Source organism: Canis lupus, chromosome 15 (genome assembly GCF_048164855.1).
Source record: "Canis lupus baileyi chromosome 15, mCanLup2.hap1, whole genome shotgun sequence".
Lineage (NCBI taxonomy): Eukaryota > Metazoa > Chordata > Mammalia > Carnivora > Canidae > Canis > Canis lupus.
Window position 1 is genome coordinate 40,455,136 of NC_132852.1, and position 23,087 is coordinate 40,478,222.

Sequence of the window (23,087 nt, forward strand, 5' to 3'; positions counted from 1 at the left end):
GAGTTCCCTGCGTGGAGCCTGCTTCTACTTCTACCTCTGCCTATGTCTCTGCCTCTGTGTGTGTGTGTTTCATGAATAAATAAAATATTTTTTTAAGTAACATATATATAGCATATGTTATATGTGTTATATACACATCTCAATCATCTACTGGACAATACTACTCTAGATGCATGTTTAAGCTGAGATTTTTCATGCACTTTACATAGCACATAAGATAACCATGAAAACATCTTTATGGATCAAGACTTAGGTACCAAAAATTGATTCATTCATTTAAGAAATATTTGTTCTGCCACGGAACCATGCTCAATAATAGCAGCAAACCATATATCCAAACATTACTTTAGCCCTTACATAAAAAGATAAGTATAGTATCGCTAAATAGCCTCAGAAAAAAATTCCAATAAAAATAATATAAAGTATAACAGAGATCTAATTGAAATAAGTTAAGAACTAATGAAATTTACTGAAAAAAATTGTGTAATTCAACCCAATGAGCAAGTCTGCTCTGAGTTTTTGTTTTTACTTCTTCCTTTGAAATATGGATCGCTATTCCTCTTCGTTTCCCTACAACTATTAAAAGAGGGGTGATAGAATGATCTCCCTGAATGTACTCCTCCAGTTTGTCTACTAGGAGATATGGAAGTTGGGCTATTCCATGCTAGGGTTGAGAACAACTTGCAGCCAGGTTGTGGACAACTTTGAGAGGCAGTGTCTCCACCCTGAAGAGGCTGGTTTTTGGGCAGTGTGATCTGTGGTTTGCCTCTCTGTACTTGATGTTTAGGTAATCTATGATTCCTAACCATAATAAGAGACATGCTCATGGACAGGGGTAGATGAACGCTCAGATCTGGGGATTTCAGTTCTACCTGAAAGCATCTACAGCCCATCTTTTCTTAGTATATTCTCCTCAAAGCCTAGCTAAATTCTAAATCTAAACAGTTGTAAATGCCCACTTGGATTTCCAATGTACCTAAAAGGCACTTGAATCAGGGAGGCTCAGTAAGTTTTTTGGAAAAAAATAATTGTGCTATTAACAATGATGACAATTGGAAAGCATGGGGGGGACTCCCTCCCCCAGAAGAACAGCATAGATCCACACCACAGGAGTCCCTAAAATTTGAAGTTTTGAAAGTCACGAGCATGAGATAAAAAAGTTCAGATACAGGCAGGGTTAATGCAGGGTTCTGACCAAAACTGGGGACAAAAATGTGATGGGTTGCTCTTCTGTGAGTCTCACTGAAGAGTGGGAGGTGAAAACTTTCAGATTGGGCTAGAGAGTTGGGTGTGGCCATATTCATCTTGCTAATCATGGCTGAAAGCCTTCAGGGAGCAAAATAGCACCACTTAGCGGACTCCAGAGCTGCTTACCAAACCTTGTCTCCCCATGCACTGGAGGCATATTTTCACTAGGGCAAATCCACCTGAGAATCAGAGCAACAGGCCCTCTTCCAGAAGACCAGCAGAAAACAAATCACACAAAGTTTACTGCTCATGGAGAGTTGTAGAGCTGTAAATCTTCAGCTGTAGGGGAAAATATTATCTACCTACCTTTGTATTTTATTCTTCATTTTTGAATTATTATTTTCCATTCATTTTAATTTTTTTCCTTTTTCATATTTTATGTATACTTTATATTTATATTTTCATTTTTAACTTACTTTCATTGTATTTTACTTTATCTATTTTTTTGTTTAATGGGATCTAGATTCTTTTAAAAGCAGACTATCTGGGCTTGAAAAAAAGCATGTAAGTAAGACACTACAGAACCCCTTACTGCAGAGATAAAAGAACTAAAATCTAGTCACGCTGAAGTTAAAAATGCTATCACTGAGATCCAGTCCTGAGTGGAGGCCCTAAAAATAAGGATGGGTGAAGCAGAGAAGTGAATCAGTGATATAGAAGATAAAATTTTGGAAAATAATGAAACTGAAAAGAAGAGGGTAGGAAAAGTAATAGACCATGAAGGTAGATATAGGGATCTCAGGAACTTATTAAAGCATAATAATATATCTTAGGTATCCCAAAAGATGGAAAGAAAAAAGGGTAGAAGTTTTGTTGAGAAAATTTGAGTTGAAAAATTCCCTAAATATGGAAAGACCTAGACATCCAAATCCAAGAAGCACAGAAAACTCCCATTAAACTCAAGAACCAACCATCACCAAAGCATATCGCAGTCAAATTCACAAAATACAAAGACAAGGAAAAAAATCCTAAAAGGAACAACAGGGGAAAAGGTTCTTAACCTATAAGAGAAAATCAGGTTCACAGCAGATCTGTCCACTGAAACCTGGCAGGTCAGAAAAAAGTGGAAAGAAATACTGAATGTGCTGAAAGGGAAAAATATGCAGCCAAGAACTTTTTATCCAACAAGTCTGTCATTCAGAATAGAAGAGATAGAGTTTCCCAGGCAAACAAAAACTAAAGGAATTTGTGATCACTAAACCAGCCATGCCAGAAATTTTAAAGGGGACTCTTTGAGTGGATTTAAAAAAAAAATCTCCAAAAACAACAGACTAGAAAGGACCAGAGAATATCATCAGAAACACCAATTCTGCAGGTAACACAACAGCACTTAACTGATATTTTTCAATAATAACTCTAAATGTAAATGGACCAAATGCTCCAATCAAAAGTATTATCTTAATTCCAAAACCAAAGACCCCATTAAAAAAGAGAATTACAGGCAAATATCCCTGATGAACATGGATGCGAAGATTCTCAACAAGATACTAGCTAATCAAATCCAACAGTACATTAAAAGAATTATTCACCACAATCAAATGGGACTTATTCCTTGGTGCAGGGAAGCTTCAATATTTGAAAGTCCATCAATGTGATACACCACATTAATAAGGATAGAAACACATGATCCTCTCAATAGATGCAAAAAAAAAAAAAAAAGCATTTGACAAAGTACAGCATCCTTTCTTGATAAAAACTCTCAACAAAGTAGCAATAGAGGGAACATACCTTGACATCACAAAGGTTGTATACAAAAGACCCACAGCTAATATCTCTCTCAATGGGGAAAAAAATGATAGCCTTTCCCTTACAGTCAGGAATAAGACAGGGGATCCCTGGGTGGCGCAGCGGTTTAGCGCCTGCCTTTGGCCCAGGGCGCGATCCTGGAGACCCGGGATCGAGTCCCACATGGGGCTTCCTACATGGAGCCTGCTTCTCCCTCTGCCTGTGTCTCTGCCTCTCTCTCTCTGTGACTATCATAAATAAATAAAAATTAAAAAAAAAAAAAGGAATAAGACAAAGATGTCCATTCTCACCATTACTGTTTAACATAGTACTAGAAGTCTTAGCCTCAGGAATCAGACAACAGAAACAAATACAAAGCATCCAAATTGGCAAGAAAAAAGTCAAACTTTCATTATTTGTAGGCAACAGATAGTATATGTTGAAAACCTCAGAACCAAAAAATTGCTAGAACTGATACATAAATTTTAGCAAAGTTACAGGATATAAAATCAATGTCCAGGGGGCACCTAGGTGGCTCAGTTGCTTAAACATCTGCTTTTGGTTCAGATCATGGTTTGGGGGTCCTAGGATGGAGTCTGGCATCAGGGTCCCTGCTCCATGGGGAATCTGCTTTTCCCTCTGCCTCTGCCACTCTCTCTCTCTCTCTCTCTGTCTCTCATGAATAAGTAAATAAAAGTTTTAAAAAGTCAATGTGCAGAAATCTGTTGTATTTCTTTGCACCTATAACAAAGCAGCAGAAAAAGAAATCAAGGAACTGATTCCATTTACAAAGGCACCAAAAACAATAAGATACCTAGGAATAAACCTAATAAAGAGGTAAAAGATGTTTACTTGGAAAACTATAGAACACTTATGAAGGAAATTGAATAGGACACAAAGAAATGGAAAAGCATTCCATGTTCATGGGTTGGAAGAACAAACACTGTTAAAATGTCTATACTACCCAAAGCAATCTATACATTTAATAAAATTCCTATCAAAAAACCACCAGCAATTTTCACAAACAACCCTGAAATTTATATGGAACCACAAAAGACTCTGAATAGCCAAAGCAATTTTGAAAAAGAAAAACAAAATTGGAGACCTCATGATTCTGGATTTCAAGCTATATTACAAAGCTGTGATCATCAAGGCAGTATGGTAATGACCCAAAAACAGACACCTAGACGGGCACTGAGGGAGGCACTTCACGAGATGAGCACTGGGTGTTATAGTATATGTTGGCATATCGAACTCCAATAAAGGGGAAAGGAGAAAAAATAAGTGGGAAATATCAGAAAGGGAGACAGAACATGGAAGACTCCTAACTCTGGGAAACGAACTAGGGGTGGTGGAAGGGGAGGAGGGCGGGGGTGGGGGTGACTGGGTGGCAGGCACTGAGGTGGGCACTTGAAGGGATGAGCACTGGGTGTTATTCTGTATGTTGGCAAATTGAACACCAATAAAAATAAATTTATTATTTAAAAAAATATATTAAAAACAACAACAACAAAACAAAACAAAAAGAAAAACAGACACCTAGATCAATGCAACAGAATAGAGAACCTAGAAATGGACCCTCAACTCTGTGATCAACTAATTTTTGACAAAGTAGGAAAGAATATCCAGTGGAAAAAAGTTTCTTCAACAAAGGTATTGGGAAAATTGGACAGCATGCGCAGAAGAATGAAACTGGACCACTTTCTTACACCATACAAAAAAATACATTCGAAATGGATGAAAGACCTAAATGTGAGACAGAAAGCCCTTAAAAATCCTAGAGAAAAACACAGGCAGAAACCTCTTTGACCTTAACTGTAGCAGTTTCTTATTAGGTCGCTGAAAACAAGGAAAACAAAAGCAAAAATGAACTATTGAGAGTTCAAACAATCAATAAAGCTAAAAATCAGCCCATAGAATGGGATTTTTGCAAATGACAAATCCAATAAAAGGTTAGTAGTATTCAAAATCTATAAGGAACTTACCAAACTCAACAACCAAAAAAAACAAATAATCCAGTTAAGAAATGGGCAGGAGATATGAATAGACATTTTTCAAAGAAGACATCTAGATGGCTAACAGACCATCTAGATGAAACAGATGCTCAACTACATTCATTATCAGGGAAATACAAATCAAAACCATGATGAGAAACCACTACATACCTGTCAGAATGGCTAAAATTAATAACATAAGAAACAGCAGGTTTGGGTGAGGATGCAGAGAAAGAGGAACTCTCTTGCACTGTTGGGGTGCAGCTACTTGAGAGAACAGTATGTAAGTTCCTCGAAAAGTTAAAAATAGAACTGCCCTATGATTCAGCAATTGCATGACTGGGTATTAACCCAAATGATACAAAAATGCAGATTAAAATACATACATGCACCCTGATGTTTATAGCAGCATCAACAATAGCCAAACTGTGGAGAGAGCCCAAATATCCATCAAGCCCAAATGTCCATTATATATAGTATATTATTTATTTATTTGTTTATTTATTTATTTATTTATTTATATTTATTTATGATAGTCACACAGAGAGAGAGAGGCAGAGACATAGACAGAGGGAGAAGCAGGCTCCATGCAGGGACCCTGATGTGGGACTCACTCCCGGGTCTCCAGGATCACGCCCTGGGCCAAAGGCAGGCGCTAAACCGCTGCACCACCCAGGGATCCCTATATAGTATATTATATATTCTATTCTATTTTATTTATTTATTTATTTATTTATTTATTTATTTATTTTTAAAGATTTATTTTTTATGATAGACAGGAGAGAGACAGACAGACAGACAGAGGGAGAAGCAGGCCCCATGCCAGGAACCCGACACGGGACTCGATCCCGGGACTCCAGGACAGCACCCTGGGCCAAAGGCAGGTGGGAAACCGCTGAGCCACCCAGGGATCCCCTATATTTATATTTTATTTTATATAGCAACCTATTTTTTATATTATATATATAATAGAATATTACTCAGCCATAAAAAAGAATGAAATCTTGCCATTTTCAATCATGTAGATGGAGCTAGAGTATATTATACTAAGTGAAATAAGTCAGAGAAAGACGAATACCATATGATCTCCCTCATATGTGGACAGAAAGAAAGAAATTTAAGAAAGAAAACGGATGAACATATGTGAAGAGGGGAAGGAGAGATGGAAGCAAGCCCTAAGAGACTATTTTCTTTAGATTTTATTAATTTATTCATGAGAGACACAGAGAGAGAGGCAGAAACACAGGCAGAGGGAGAAGCAGGCTCCCTGTGGGGAGTCTGACGCAGGGTTTGATCCCAGGACCCTGGGATCATGACCTGAGCAGACGATCAAGCACTGAGCCACCCAGGTGCCCTGCCCTAAAAGACTCTTAATGATAGAGAATAAACTGTGGGTTAATGGAGGAACATGGATGGGAGATGGGCTAGACAGGTGCTGGGTATTAAAGAGGGTATTTGTGATGAGTACCGAGTATTGTATGTAAGTGATGAATCACTGAGTTCTACTCCAGAAACCAATATTGCACTGTATGTTAAGTAAAATTTAATTTTTAAAAATATGATGAAAATTGTTATTTACTGAAAAAAGTCTGTGCAAAGCATTTAAATATATTACTTCAGTAAACCCCTACAAATAAATTGCCCCAGGTTACTTATAAGTGATAGCACCAGGATCCATGCTTATAGCCACAAAGCTAACTACTTGTACTAGTTAGGGTCTAATCAGAAGAGAAAATGCACAGTAATTTGATCAAGGACAATTGAATACCAAAAAAAAAAAAAAAAAAAAAAAAAGAGTATAAGAAAGGACTGAAATGGCTCCGCCAGAATTCTAAGGCTTTCTGCAGAGATTTGAAAAATGGCACAAATGAAAGTATCAGCATCTTAGGTCAGCATCCTTGGCTGTGGAGTATGTAGATTCACTTTTACCTGAGAACCCTCTACAAGAACCATTTAAAAATGCTTGGAACTATTTCTTGAATAATTACACAAAGTTCCAGATTGCAACATGGGGATCCTTGATAGTTCACAAAGTTCCTTATTTCTTGTTCTGTTTACCTGGGTTTTTGTTTCAATTAATACCTTTCATGAAAAAGTACAAAATTCAAAAGGATAAACCAGAAACATGCGAAAACCAATGGAAATATTTTAAAGTACTTCTCTTTAATCACTTTTGTATCCAGCTTCCTTTGATCTGTGGAACTTATTATTTTACAGAGTATTTTAATATACCTTATGATTGGGAAAGAATCAAGGTAGTATATGCTTTTGGCAAGATGCTTTGTCTGTGAGGTGATTGAGGATACCTGGCACTATTTCCTGCATAGGCTCTTGCATCACAAAAGAATATGTAAATATATTCATAAAGTTCATCATTAGTTTCAGGCTCCATTTGGAATGGAAGCTGAATATGCGCATCCTTTGGAAACTCTGATTCTTGGAACTGGATTTTTCATTGGAATCATGCTTTTATGTGATCATGTCATTCTCCTTTGGGCATGGGTGACCATTAGTTTGATCCCATTTACAACTGCACCCAAAAGCATAAGATACCTAGGAATAAACCTAACCAAAGAGGTAAAGGATCTATACCCTCAAAACTATAGAACACTTCTGAAAGAAATTGAGGAAGACACAAAGAGATGGAAAAATATTCCATGCTCATGGATTGGCAGAATTAATATTGTGAAAATGTCAATGTTACCCAGGGCAATATACACGTTTAATGCAATCCCTATCAAAATACCATGGACTTTCTTCAGAGAGTTAGAACAAATTATTTTAAGATTTGTGTGGAATCAGAAAAGACCCCGAATAGCCAGGGGAATTTTAAAAAAGAAAACCATATCTGGGGGCATCACAATGCCAGATTTCAGGTTGTACTACAAAGCTGTGGTCATCAAGACAGTGTGGTACTGGCACAAAAACAGACACATAGATCAGTGGAACAGAATAGAGAATCCAGAAATGGACCCTGAACTTTATGGGCAACTAATATTCGATAAAGGAGGAAAGACTATCCATTGGAAGAAAGACAGTCTCTTCAATAAATGGTGCTGGGAAAATTGGACATCCACATGCAGAAGAATGAAACTAGACCACTCTCTTTCACCATACACAAAGATAAACTCAAAATGGATGAAAGATCTAAATGTGAGACAAGATTCCATCAAAATCCTAGAGAAGAACACAGGCAACACCCTTTTTGATAGAAACTATTGATGTCCATTGTGGCTATGACATTCCCCTGAACCTTTTAAATCTGATCCCTTTCTATGCTGGTTCTCGGCATCATGATTTCCACCACATGAACTTTATCGGAAACTATGCTTCCACATTTACATGGTGGGATAGAATTTTCGGAACAGATTCTCAAATTTACTGCCTATAATGAAAAGATGAAGAAGACTGAGAAAAAGATGCAATAAATATCTCATCTCCACCATCCTGAAAGCACACACCTTCCTGAATTGAAGCGAATAGCTAACCTTGCTTCTGCGGAGCAGAAATAAACATGTGTCTTGGCTGCTAAGTGATATCTTAGTATCTCTGCCTCTCTCTCGCTCTCTCTGAATGAATAAATAAATAAATCTTTAAAAAAAAAACAAACAACTTTACATCCAAACGCAACTGAATGTGAAACATTGTGAATTGACTTGCTGTATTTTCATTTTGAACAATTGAAATAAATGTGATTTTTTTTTGGTCTGATTATCTGGTTTCCGATTTTGAACATCAGTAGTGATTTTTTTTTATATCTTATTCTTATAAGGAAAAGTACAGAAGTCATTAGATCACTAAGTTTTGTAATAAAAGGAATAATTCTGCTTTTTTTTAAAAAAAAGGACTGAAATAATGAGTAAAGGGTAAGAAAAACACTAAAGAAAATAGGAATACTAAATAAAAGGTGCAGCAACTACCAGTAAGGCTGAGAAAACATTAACTGAGAAACAAAGAACATTAACAACCTTTAATTACCTTCCTAGCGGGAACTTTTTCTACTTTTATGTAAAAAGTTCTGTATGTGTAGAAATAAGTAAATCTATAACGAAGTATGATTTTCGTGAGGAGGTTGTAAAGGCCGTGTTGCTAACCTTACAGAAAGGTTCTAAGTAATGGAAGAAGTATCAGTCTGTCTTTCCCCTGTAACACCAGAGGCCTGAAGCTAAGATTGGTCTTTAAAATCTTGTAAATATATAGTGGCCATTTCAGTATCTCTTAGCAGGGTGTTGGCCTCATATTGAACTTTAAACATTTTCTAGAATTTGCCTAAACATCCAAGTATCATGGGTCGAACCTTATGGATCAACAGTGAGAGTGAGGCGGCCAAATCCAGAATAGCCTGCCCCAAAAACTTCCACTCTGGTCCTGAGCTGACTGGTTTGGGGTGATTCTCCTTCTCTGAGAAGCCCTTTCGACAGCAATGTGCTACTGGTGTCTGTAAATTAAGGAGTTTCCAAATTGTCATAAATGGGATATTTTAGTCTAAAGGTTTTTGGGTTACTTGAATTTTTTTTTTAATTGAGCTTTATTTGTGCTATTTACCCTTTCATTTTTGTATATCAAGTTTTCATTATACTTAAAACTGGGGTGTGATCCTGGAGACCCGGGATTGAGTCCCACATCGGGCTTCCTGCATGGGGCCTGCTTCTCCCTCTGCTTGTGTCTCTGCCTCTCTCTCGCTCTCTCTGAATGAATAAATAAATAAATCTTTAAAAAAAAAACAAACAACTTTACATCCAAATGCAACTGAATGTGAAACATTGTAAATTGACTTGCTGTATTTTCATTTTGAACAATTGAAATAAATGTGATTTTTTTTTTTGGTCTGATTATCTGGTTTCCGATTTTGAACATCAGTAGTGATTTTTTTTATATCTTATTCTTATAAGGAAAAGTACAGAAGTCATTAGATCACTAAGTTTTGTAATAAAAGGAATAATTCTGCTTTTTTTTCTTTTAAAAAAAGGACTGAAATAATGAGTAAAGGGTAAGAAAAACACTAAAGAAAATAGGAATACTAAATAAAAGGTGCAGCAACTACCAGTAAGGCTGAGAAAAAAGCACTCAAAGAAGAGTCCACATCTCCCCCAGGGCTGAAATCCAGATCTTGGAAAGGCATGGCTATACTCACTAAATGGTAGATAAATTGCCATGCCACTATGCCAGTAGAAGCTGTTGGGCATTTGCCCTCTAGAAATTGCTAGAAATCTATCCTCAAGAATGCCAGGGAAAGTATCTCATGGAAAGGTTTTCTACTGGAGTCACTCTGTGAAAAAACTGCCCAAGGAGATGCAGGAAGAAGCTGCTGGCCATTGCAGTTTGCTGACCACTGTATACTTCAGGAACCTGGCACTGGAGAAGCTACTCAACCTGCAGGATCTGGATGCTGGGGACACTGCATCACTGAAATTGCTGAGTGCTGGGCAAGACAAGTTCACTGCATGAGCCATGCTTACTATAGGAACTAATTGCTGGAAAAGATTCATGCTATGGAAATGAGCACAGGTGAAGCCACATCCACCGCAGGAGAGGCTTTGCAGGAGACTGTTGAATGGGCACTTCCAATCCAGAAAAAAACCCTCTACTAACAAAGCTTTTGTGCCAGCTGGCAAAGGAAACAGATTTCAAGGGCCCAGACCCACTTTTACAGAGCAGGCAATGAAGTATGAATTTAGGCCTAGAGGCAATGCATTGATAACTGGCATACTGCTGAGTCAAAAAAAAAAAGTCTCCATATAAAGAAAACAATATCTGGATTCAAATCCTGCCTAATTTATTGGCGTATAGCTACTCTTAATAAGTTTTTAAAATCGTTTGCATTTCCTTGGTATTGGTGGTGATCTCTCTTTTCTCATTCATGATTTTATTAATTTGAGTCTTTTCTCTCTTCTTTTTTTAAAATGTTTATTTATTTATGATAGTCACAGAGAGAGAGAGAGAGAGAGAGGCAGAGACACAGGCAGAGGGAGAAGCAGGCTCCATGCACCGGGAGCCTGACGTGGGATTCGATCCTGGGTCTCCAGGATCGCGCCCTGGGCCAAAGGCAGGCGCTAAACCGCTGCGCCACCCAGGGTTCCCCTTCTCTCTCTTTTTTAATAAGGCTGGCTAATGGTTTATCTATCTTTTTAATTCTTCAAAGAACCAACTCCCGGTTTTGTTGATCTGTTCCACAGTTCTCCTGGTCTCTATTTCATTGAGGTCTGCTCGAATCTTTATTAATTCTCTTCCTCTGCTGTGTGTAGGATCTATTTGCTAGCTCCTTTAGGTGCAAAGTTAGCTTTCGTATTTGAGGTCTTTCCAGTTTTTGGATGGACGCTTGTATTGCAATGTATTTCTCCCTCAGGACTGCTTTTGCTGTATCCCAAAGATTTTAAACAGTTGTATCTTCATTCTCATTAGTTTCCATGAATCTTTTTAATTCTTCCCTAATTTCCTGGTTGACCCTTTCATCTTTTAGCAAGATGGTCCTTAACCTCCAAGTGTTTGAAATCCTTCCAAATTTCTTCTTGTGATTTAGTTCTAGTTTCAAAGCATTATGGTCTGAAAATATGCAGGGGACGATCCCAATTTTTTGGTATCAGTTAAGACCTGATTTGTGACCCAGTATGTGGTCTATTCTGGAGAAAGTTCCATGTGCACTTCAGAAGAATGTGTATTAAAAGATACAGATGCAATGAAACGCCGGGACACCTGCACCTCGCTGTTTATAGCAGCAATGTCCACAATAGCCAAACTGTGGAAGGAGCCTCAGTGTCCATCGAAAGATGAATGGATAAAGATGTGGTTTATGTATACAATGGAATATTACTCAGCCATTAGAAATGACGAATACCCACCATTTGCTTCAACATGGATAGAACTGGAGGGTATGATGCTGAGTGAAGTAAGTCAATCTGAGGACAAACATTATATGGTCTCATTCATTTGGGGAATATAAAAAATAGTGAAAGGGAATAAAGGGGAAAGGAGAAAAAAATAAGTGGGAAATATCAGAAAGTGAGACAGAACATGGAAGACTCCTAACTCTGGGAAATGAACTAGGGGTGGTGGAAGGGGAGGTGGGCGGGGGGTGGGGGTGACTGGGTGACGGGCACTGAGGGGGGCACTTGACGGGATGAGCACTGGGTGTTATTCTGTATGTTGACAAATTGAACACCAATAAAAAATAAATTTATTTAAAAAAAAAGAAGAATGTGTATTCAGTTGCGTTTGGATGTAAAGTTCTTTTTTTTTTTTTAAAGATTTATTTATTTATTCATTCAGAGAGAGCGAGAGAGAGGCAGAGACACAGGCAGAGGGAGAAGCAGGCTCCATGTAGGAAGCCCCATGTGGGACTCAATCCCGGGTCTCCAGGATCACACCGCAGGCTGCAGGCGGCACTAAACTGCTGCGCCACTGGGGCTGCCCTGGATGTAAAGTTCTATAAATATCTGTGAAATCCGTCTGGTCCAGTGTATCATTGAAAGCTCTTGTTTCTTTGGAGATGTTGTGCTTAGAAGACCTGTCGATTGTAGAAAGTGCTATATTCAAGTCACCAAGTATAAGTATATTACTATCTAAGTATGTCTTAACTTTGGTTATTAACTGATTGATATACTTGGCAGCTCCCACATTTGGGGCATAAATATTCATGATTGTGTAGGTCCTCTTGTTGGATAGATTCTTTAAGTATGATGGTGTTCCGCTTCATCTCTTAACAGTCTTCGGGATAAACTTTAATTTATCTGATATAAGGATGGCTAGCCCTGCTTTCTTTTGAGGACCATTTGAAAGGTAAATCATTCTTCAACCTTTTATTTTCAGGCTGTAGGTGTCCTAACTTCTAAAATGAATCTCTTGTGGACAGGAAATACATGGGTCTTGCTTTTTATCCAGTCTGAAGCCCTGCACCTTTTGATGGGGTCATTAAGCCCATTCACATTCAGAGTTACTACTGAAAGATATGAGTTTAGTGTCATCATGATACCTATTCAGTCCCTGTTTTTGTGGATTGTTTCCTTGGACTTGTTCTTTCTTTTACAGAGTCCCCCTTAATATTTCTTGCAGAGCTGGTTTGGTGGTCACATATTCTTTCAGTTTCTGCCCGTCTAGGAAGCTTTTTATCTCCACTTCTATTCTGAATGAGAGCCTTGCTGGATAAAGTATTCTTGGTTGCATGTTCTTCTCCTTTAGGACCCTGAATATATCCTGCCAGCCCTTTCTGGCCTGCCAGGTCTCTGTGGAGAGGTCTGCTATTAATATAAGACTTCTCCCCATATAAGTTAGGGATCTCTTGTCTCTTGCTGCTTTAAGGATCTTCTCTTTATCTTTGCAATTTGCAAGTTTCACTATTAAATGTCAAGGTGTTGAGCGGTTTTTATTGATTTTGGGGGGGTGGGGAATCTCTATATCTCCTGGATCTGAATGCCTGTTTCCCTTCCCACATTAGGGAAATTCTCAACTATTATTTGTTCAAATACACTTTCTGGACCTCTGTCCCTTTTGGCACCCTCGGGAACCCCAATTAAACGTAGATTTTTCCTTCTGAGGCTGTCAATTTATTTCCCTTAGTCTATCCTCATGATCTTTTAATTGTTTTTATCTTTTTTCCTCAGTTTCCTTCCTTGCCATCAACTTGTCTTCTATGTCACTCACTCATTCTTCTACCTCATTAACTCTCGTCATTAGGACCTCCAGTTTGGATTGCATCTCATTTAACTGATTTTTAATTTTGGCCTGATTAGATCTAAATTCTGCAGTCATGAAGTCTCTTGAATCCTTTATGCTTTTTTTATAGCCACCAGTAGCTTTAGAATTGTACTTCTGAACTGGCTTTCTGACATTGAATTGTAATCCAAATTTTGTAACTCTATGGGAGAGAGGACTGTTTCTGATTCTTTTTGTGGTGAGTTTTTCCTTCTAGTCATTTTGCTCAGTGCAAAGTGGCCAAAAACAAGTTGTACTGGAAAAAGGAGAAAAAAGAGAGAAAAAATAAAGAAAAAAAGGGGAGGGGGAAACAAACAGAAAACAAAAAACAAGGAGGAGTATAATTTGATTCTATACTGTAAATCCCTCGACTTCCATGGAATTTCCAGCGCTGCTTGGTCAAGAACTTACTTTTCCCCTGTCCTTCCAGCTGGTCTTCTGGGGGAGAGTCCTGCTGTTCTGATTCTCAGGTGTTTGCACCTAGGGGAGCTGCCTAGCACCCTGCCAGGTGCATGGCTCAGTGGGAGCTGTTTATCCTGTGAGGCTCCTGCTCAGTCCCAGGAACAAGGTGACACCAGGAGGAACAATAACAGTGGTGGTAGCCAGCTCTCCAGCTCTGGAGTCAGTTCCTGCAGTAACTTCTGCAGTCTCCCAGTCCACAGGTGTTGGATGCTTCGGGGGCGGGGGGCACTGATCTGCACAGCTCGGGGCCACATGGCAGCAGGAACGTCCTTGCTGCCCTGTGTCCTCACGGCCTCCGCCTGTCCCAGGGGGACGCAGGATCCTGGGCTGTGTCCCCTAGTGCCCTTGGCTCCCGGGCCTTCACAGCTGGAATCACACTTCCAGGACTTCGCAGCCCCCTCCTTGCAGAGCCGCCACCTGAGCTGCTCCTGAGCCACAGAGCGCTGGCTCCAGCCCTTTAGGGAGCTGGGCCCAAGGTGTGTGGTGTGCTCTCCCCCCAGACGCACCTCCTCTGTTAGTGCTTCTGGGAGCCTGATGGCATCCCTGCCTCTCCTGGGATCTTGCCCCAGCTCCCTGCAAGCGCCTTTCCATCTGGGAAGATTGGTAAAGCTCCTGCTTCTCCGGGACTGGGTTTTCCTGTCCTGGGAGCACTTGCCACCAGGCCTTAGCCCAGCTCTTCATGGGGGCCCCCTCCCCCTTGGATGCTTTTTTATTTCTTTATTTTCTTTCCATCTTCATACCTTGATAGAAGCATAAACTCTTCTCACTGTAGCATTCCAGCTGTCCTCTATAAATCTCAGGCCGTATTTAGGATGGTTTTCAGGAAGATTTGAAAGTTATCTAGGTAAGTTGGTGGGGACAGGTGACTTGGGGACCCTACTCTTCTGCCATCTTGCCCCTGCATGATCACAGCTCTGTAGTACAACTTGAAACCTGGCATTCTGATGCCCCTGGCTCTAGTTTTCTTTTTCAATATTCCCCTGGCTATTTGGGGTCTTTTCTCATTCCACACAAATCTTAAGATGATTTGTTCCAACTATCCGAAGAAAGTCCATGGTACTTTGATAGGGATTGCATTAAATGTGTAAATTGCCCTGGGTAGCATGGACATTTTCACAATATTAATTCTTCCAATCCATGAGCATGGAATATTTTTCCATCTCTTTATGTCTTCCTCAATTGCTTTCAGAAGTGTTCTGTAGTTTTTAGGGTATAGTTCCTTTACCTCTTTGGTTGGGTTTATTCCTAGGTATCTTATGCTTTTGGGTGCAATTGTAAATGGGATTGACTCCTTAATTTCTCTTTCTTCAGTCTCATTGTTAGTGTATAGAAATGCCACTGATTTCTGGGCATTGATTTTGTATCCTGCCACACTACCAAATTGCTGTATGAATTCTAGCCATCTTGGGGTGGAGGCTTTTGGGTTTTCTACGTAGAGTATCATGTCATCTGCGAAGAGGGAGAGTTTGACTTCTTCTTCGCCAATTTGAATGCCTTTAATGTCTTTTTGTTGTCTGATTGCTGAGGCTAGGACTTCCAGTACTATGTTGAACAGCAGTGGTGAGAGTGGACATCCCTGTCTTGTTCCTGATCTTAGGGGAAAGGCTCCCAGTGCTTCCCCATTGAGAATGATATTTCCTTGGGCTTTTCATAGATGGCTTTTAAGATATTGAGGAATGTTCCCTCTATCCCTACACTCTGAAGAGTTTTGGTCAGGAACAGATGCTGTGTTTTGTGAAATGCTTTCTCTGCATCTATTGAGAGGCTCCTATGGTTCTTGGTTTTTCTCTTGTTGATGTGATCTCTCACGTTGATTGTATTATGAGTGATGAACCAGCCTTGCATCCTGGGGATAAATCCCACTTGGTCATGGTGAATAATCCTCTTAATATACTGTTGGATCCTATTGCTTAGGATCTAATGAGAATTTTTGCATCTGCGTTCATCAGGGATATTGGTCTATAATTCTCCTTTTTGGTGGGGTCTTTGTCTGGTTTTGGAATTAAAGAATTAGTTTGGATGTATTCCATCCCTTTCTCTCATTCAGAATAGCATCAGTAGAATTAGGTGTTATTTCTTCTTTAAATGTTTGGTAGAATTCCCCTGGGAAGCCATCTGGCCCTGGACTTTTGTGTCTTGAGAGGTTTTTGATGACTGCTTCAATTTCCTTCCCGGCTATTGCCCTGTTCAGGTTTTCTATTTCTTCCTGTTCCAATATTGGTAATTTGTAGGTTTCCAGGAATGCATCAATTTCTTCCATACTGTATGCCTAATTTGTGGTGTATAGTTGCTCATAATAAGTTTTTTAAGTGTTTGTATTTCCTTGGTATTGGTTGTGATCTCTCCTCTTCCAGTCATGATTTTATTAAATCTAGCTGATTTGTCCATCTTATTAATTCTTTCAAATAACCAACTCCTCGTTTGTTGAGCTGTTCTGCAGTTCTTCTGGTCTCTATTTCATTTAGTTCTGCTCAAATCTTTATTATTTCTCTTCTCCTGCTTGGTTAGGCTTGATTTGCCATTCTTTCTCCAGTTCCTGTATGTGTAAGGCTAGGTTGCCTATTTGAGATTTTTCCCATTTTTTGAGGGATGCTTGTATTGCAATGTATTTCCTTCTTAGGACTGCCTTTGCTGTATCCCAAAGGTTTTGAACAGTTGTGTTCATTTTCATTAGTTTCCATGAATCTTTTTAATTCTTCTCTAATTTCCTGGTTGACCCATTCATGTTTTAGTATAATGATCTTTAGCCTCCATGTGTTTGAGTTTCTTCCAAATTTCTTCTTGTGATTTAGTTCTAGTTTCAAAGAAATGGGATCTGAAAATATGAAGCGGACAATTTCAATATTTTGGTGTCAGTTGAGACCTGATTTATCAACTAGTCAGTCTCTCACATTCTCTTTTCTGTGAAGTGTCTCTTTAATTCTCTTCTGTATGAACTCTAGAGCTGTCTCAATTTGTTTCAGATGCTTTTTTCCCCTATTTACATGCAAATTAAAGTTTTAGTATGCTTTTATCCTGTAGAGGAAATCATACTGTAGGCATGTTTTTATTATTTTTTTTTATTTTTTAATAATAAATTTACCTTTTTATTGGTGTTCAATTTGCCAACATATAGAATAACACCCAGTGCTCATCCCCTCAAGTGCCCCCCTCAGTGCCCATCACCCAGTCACCCCCACACCCTGCCCTCCTCCCCTTCCACCACCCCTAGTTCATTTCCCAGAGTTAAGAGTCTTCATGTTCTGTCTCCCTTTCTGATATTTCCCACACATTTCTTCTCCCTTCCCTTCTGTTCCCTTTCACTATTATTTATATTCCCCAAATGAATGAGACCATATACTGTTTGTCCTTCTCCGATTGACTTACTTCACTCAGCATAATACCCTCCAGTTCCATCCACGTTGAAGCAAATGGTGGGTATTTGTCATTTCTAATGGCTAAGTAATATTCCATTGTGTACATAGACCACATCTTCTTTATCCATTCATCTTCCAATGGACACCGAGGCCCCTTCCACAGTTTGGCTATTGTGGACATTGCTGCTATAAACATCGGGGTGCAGGTGTTTTTAAAGTTAGTTTTACCTGAACTTTTTTGTGATTTGAGTGGTTTTTGTAGAATGTGTTATATTCTAATTCAGACTTCTGTCATTATTCCAGGAGACCCAGGATGTGTGTGTACCTCAGACACTTAACTCCTTTCTTCCAGATCCTTTATATTAAAGCAAGATGTCTAAATTGAACACCAATAAAAAATAAATTTATTATTAAAAAAATAAAGCAAGATGTCTAAAACTTACCTCTTGTTATTTTCAGAATTAAATGAAGTAAAACATATAGAATTCCTAGCCTAGGATAGGCATGTATTAAATGTTCAACAAATATTAGTTCTTATGTTGGTAATCTTTCTTTAAGATTTTATCTATCGGGATCCCTGGGTGGTGCAGCGGTTTAGCACCTGCCTTTGGCCCAGGGCACGATCCTGGAGACCCGGGATCAAATCCCGTGTCAGGCTCCTGGTGCATGGAGCCTGCTTTTCCCTCTGCCTGCGTCTCTGCCTCTCTCTCTCTCTCTGTGTGTGACTATCATAAAAAAAAGATTTTATTTATCTATTTGACACACAGAGAGAATACAAGTAGACAGAGTGGCAGGCAGAGGGACAGGGAGAAGCAGGTGCCCTGCTGAGCAGAGCGCACTGATGGGGGTGGGGAGGCTCCATCCCAGGACCCTGGGATCATGACCTGAGCTGAAGGCACATGCTTAACTGACTGATTCACTCAGGTGTCCCTTATGTTGTTATTCTGAAACACATTGTAGTGCTTTCACTGGTTCCTCATGCATCAAGAATCCTCAGAGAGGGAGAACCTGACTTTTAGTTCTAGATCCTCTCTTAGTAGCATGTGCTAACCCTGTTTTCCTTTCTAATTTAACTTGAGTTTGACAAGTTGTCATTTTTATCATTTTACCATATTGAAAAAAATATTCTGATATTTTTCCACTGAGGAGAAATGTTTCTTCAAAAGCAATTAATCATAAAAGCAGATGGAGTGGTAATGAATACAAATGCCTTGTGGATCCTAGTAGGAGGGCTGGAATGGTGGCTCTGCCTCTCTTTCTGCCTGAACTGCCTGCATTTAGCTCCTGTGCCATTTTGTATTTTGTAAGATTTACTTTTCTAAGGGAGACAGAAGATGAGACACTCCTAACTCTGGGAAACGAACTAGGGGTGTGGAAGGGGAGGTGGGCGGGGTGTGGGGGTGACTGGGTGACAGGCACTGAGGGGGGCACTTGAGGGGATGAGCACTGGGTGTTATTCTATATGTTGGCAAATTGAACACCAATAAAAAGTAAATTTATAAAAAAATATTTACTTTTCTAAACTGAGCTGTTTCATTTTTCTTTCACTTTACATTTTTCCTCTCCCTTTTCTGATACTTCATCTATATTGCTCTCTCTTTCACTATCATATCCTTTTCCCTCCCCTGCATCCTCAATAACAAATAAATGATTGCTCTGCAGTGTGTCACTTAAACAAATAGTTTATATTTAGAATATTTCTCCTCCCAGATTGGAATTACCCCTCTCATTCAGTTTCCACTTCTTTTTCCAGCTGCTTTTACTAAACCATCACTGCCTTAGGGATAGACTATATAACATTTTAATGCATTCTGGTTAAATGACTTACTTAGGATGGGACACTGAGAAATAGTTGCCCTTGAAACTAAAACCTTTAATGAACAAGCTGGTTTTTGTATCCCCCCATAAGCAATGGCATATCTTATGCAAGATGCAATTGTGACTGCAAAAAATACAGAATACTCAATTATAATTGTTTAGGACTCCATGTAAATCATTCCTGTCTAACTTCTTGACTTTATAATAGGAACTATTCTTTACATCTCTACTTCTTCACTGCTCAAGTGAGAGCCTAACATGCAAAGAATTCTTAGGCAATGTAGTAAGCTGAATGGAGTATGCTCCCCAAAGATATCTAGGTCTTATTCTCTGGAACCTGTGAATGTTTCTTTATATGCCACAATAGAGTCTGCAGATTAAGTCAAGTTTAAGGATCTGGAGACGGGAGATTATAACTGGAATCTAGATAGGTCCAATATAATCAGTGGGATCATATGAGAGGGAGGCAGGAGATCAGGAAGAAAGTAGATGTGTCAACAGAAGCTAAAGGGTTGGAGCTGATGTTAAGAAGGGGTTACAAGCCATGGAATGCAAGTAGCCTCCAGAAGCTCAAAAAGGCAAGAGGATGGGTTCTCCCCAAGAGTCTCCAGAAGGAATGACTCCTGCCAATACCTTAACTCAAGCCCATTGAAACTAATTTGGGACTTCTGGTTTCCCAAACTTTAAAAGAATACATTTTTGTGGTTTTAAACTACTAAATTTTTGGTAATTTCTCACAGCACCACTAAGGAACTAATACAGGCAATGTTAGTTACCTTTTTACAAAATGTATTTACTCTTAACTTTTAACTTCAGCAGAGTTAAGGGACTTGTCCAAGTTCACAAGAATGGTTACAGACAAAGTATTGATTAGAACTAGGATGACTCTATGTTTCAGATAGCTTGAAGCATAACAAATACCCAGAACTGAGTGGTTTAAAACAATGAACTTTTATTTAGCTCACAATTTTACAGATCATAAATTTAAGCTAGGCTTGCCTGGGCAGTTTTTCTAATGTTCACTGAGCACATCCATGCAACTACAGTCAGTTGTTGCCAGGTCATCTAGAGATTGGCTGACCTGTGATGGCCTCATCTGGTAGGGTTTTATCTTTGTTCCACATGATCTTTCAGCCTCTAACAGGCTCACTCAGGAATGTTTTCATGGCAGCTGCACAGAGCTCCAAAAGAGACAATGAAAATATGCAAGATATTCTGGGGCCTGGAACTAGCACATCATTTCCACTGTGTTTTATTGGCCAAAGCCAAGTCATAAGTAAGTCCAGATTCAAGGAGGGGAAATAGATTCCCCTTTTTGATGGAGAAATTGAAATTCATATTGGAAAGGATGCTGGTGAAAGATTGGTACATTGATTTTGCAATGTACCCTATCATATAATTTATATCTTAAATTGGTCCTTTCTGAGAATGAAAGGTGATGCCTTTAAGAATTACATCAAGAAAACAGATATAACCCAGGACTGTCCCAAATATTAGGGGATTAGGGCCCTTATCTCCTGAGTCCCAACTCAAGGCCCTTTTTATGTCTCTAGGCTGCGTTATCATACTGCTTTTATGATGTTGGGAGGCAGACACAGAACTTACAGAGGATAGACCTCAAATCTGAGTCCAAGCCAAAGATAGCATAAGTGCTATTCCTGGTGTCCAGGTAAATACCTATAAAGAATTTATTTCCCCATTTCTTTCTATAACACAAGTGTCTTCTTCAAGTGTCTTCTTTAAAAGTCTTCCCTGGGACCTCTAGCACATCTCAGTGGTTATCAAAGTGTCCTTGTCAATAAAAATAGTTGCTGCTCTCAGTTTGGCTCTTGGTGCTAGCTGTTCAGTGTTATGTGTGTGTATGTGTGTGTGTGTGTGTGTGTTTAATGTGAATGTACATTTTATAAATATAAAAATGTAAAGAAAATAATTTCTAGAGTTCCCAACTGAAGCTTTTCATGTAAGCATGGGTGTATAAAACTTACCTCTGTGAATTCAAACCTTGTCATATATTCCTGTTGACCTGAGCTATAGGGAATCTGGCCTCCTTTTCTAATCCTGTCAAGACTTGCAAAGGCTTATTTCAAAAGCTTATTTTATAGCTTGGTTTATAAAAAGGTCTATTTTTTGTTCAAATAACATAGTATTTTTAAAAAGGACAATTTCTCCATCAACTTTAGAAATATTTGTACTATGGCTTGAAGTTATGAGCTGAGGCATTTTGGAACTTTATTTAAAAACTTAGAAATCCTAATGGGCCTTGTAATAACCTCTGAGCAAGCAGGCCATTTCTGGAGAGATCATTCAGCTAATAGTAGCTGATTTGTATGGTTCCAATTCTTCCATCATAATATTCTTAGATCAGATTTTGTGATAGCACTCATTTCCTACCTTCATTAAGTCTAGAAGCCTCTGTTTGGCTTTGCAGTCATGTCCAGCTTGATGCCTGTGGCTCTGAAACAGGTAATTTGTCAGCCTGTCAGTCTTATTCTCCCACTTTATTTATGTGTGCCATTCTGGAGAAATACATTTCATCTCTCCTCTGTGGGTAGAAGCCAGTGACAAGGGCTACTACTGCCCAATCACCACTGGGAGGGATGGGGGTGGACAGTATGTGTCTTCACTCACAAATGCCTATTGTTTCTTTTTAAAACAGCCAGCATAGGAGGCCACACTCTGTGGTAAGGGAGGATCTCAACTCTGCCCAACCTGCCCTCTCTCAGATTGTGACTAACCATCCAAGTGCTATACTTACCCTTAATTATATCTGGCCTATTAACTCTTTTCTTAACCTCCATCTCACTCCTCACCCTGCAAAACTATAAGCAGGATGTCCCCACCCATTACTCAGTGCTTGTTTTTACACTCTATAAAGCAAAATCTAAATATTAAAGCACAGATATTGACAAGGTACAAGTCAATGAATTTTTATGAAATGAACCTACCCATATACCTAACACTCAGATTGAGAGACAGAATATTACTGTTATCCTTAGAGGCCCCTCATATTTCCTTTCAGTCTCTATTCCCTCACCTCCAGAAGTAACTAGTATCCTTTTTCTCATGCCATAGATCAGTTTTATCTGGTTTTGAACTGTATAATGGAAAATCATACAATATGTACTCTTTTGTGTCTGGCTTCTTTTCTCAGTTATGTTTGTGAGGCTCAGCCATATTGTTCTTTATTTTATTTTATTCTATTTATGATAGCCACACACACACAGAGAGAGAGAGAGAGAGAGAGAGGCAGAGACACAGGCAGAGGGAGAAGCAGGCTCCATGCATCGGGAGCCCGATGTGGGATTCGATCCCGGGTCTCCAGGATTGTGCCCTGGGCCAAAGGCAGGCGTCAAACCGCTGTGCCACCCAGGGATCCCCTTTTTTTTCCCTTGGCTCAGCCATATTGTTGTGTGTAATTGTAGATTATTCATTCTCTTTGTTTTATAATACTCCTTTGCATAAGCATACCACAACATGTTTGCTCATTTTCTGTTAACAGGCATTTCCAGTTTGGGATTATTATAAATAGTGCTGCGGTGAGCATTCTTAGACATGTTTTCGGTGGACATATATATGCATTTCAGTTGGGCATATGCCTAGGAATAGAATTTCTGGGTCATTTTATCTGGGAACAATAATTTTTTAAGATTATTTATTTATTTATTCATGAGACAGACACACACACAGAGGCAGAGACATAGGCAGAGGGAGAAGTAGGCTCCATGCAGAGAGCCAGATGTGGGAGTTGATTCTGGAACTCTGGTATCACACCCTGAACCCAAGGCAGATGCTCAAC

The 23,087-nt window shown here is 39.2% G+C and overlaps 1 pseudogene; it reads left to right on the plus strand.

Annotated features, from left to right (window-relative positions):
* The first annotated feature begins 6,375 nt into the window (after nt 1-6,375).
* On the plus strand, nt 6,376-10,415 carry LOC140604509 (methylsterol monooxygenase 1-like; annotated as a pseudogene).
* The last annotated feature ends 12,672 nt before the right edge of the window (nt 10,416-23,087 follow it).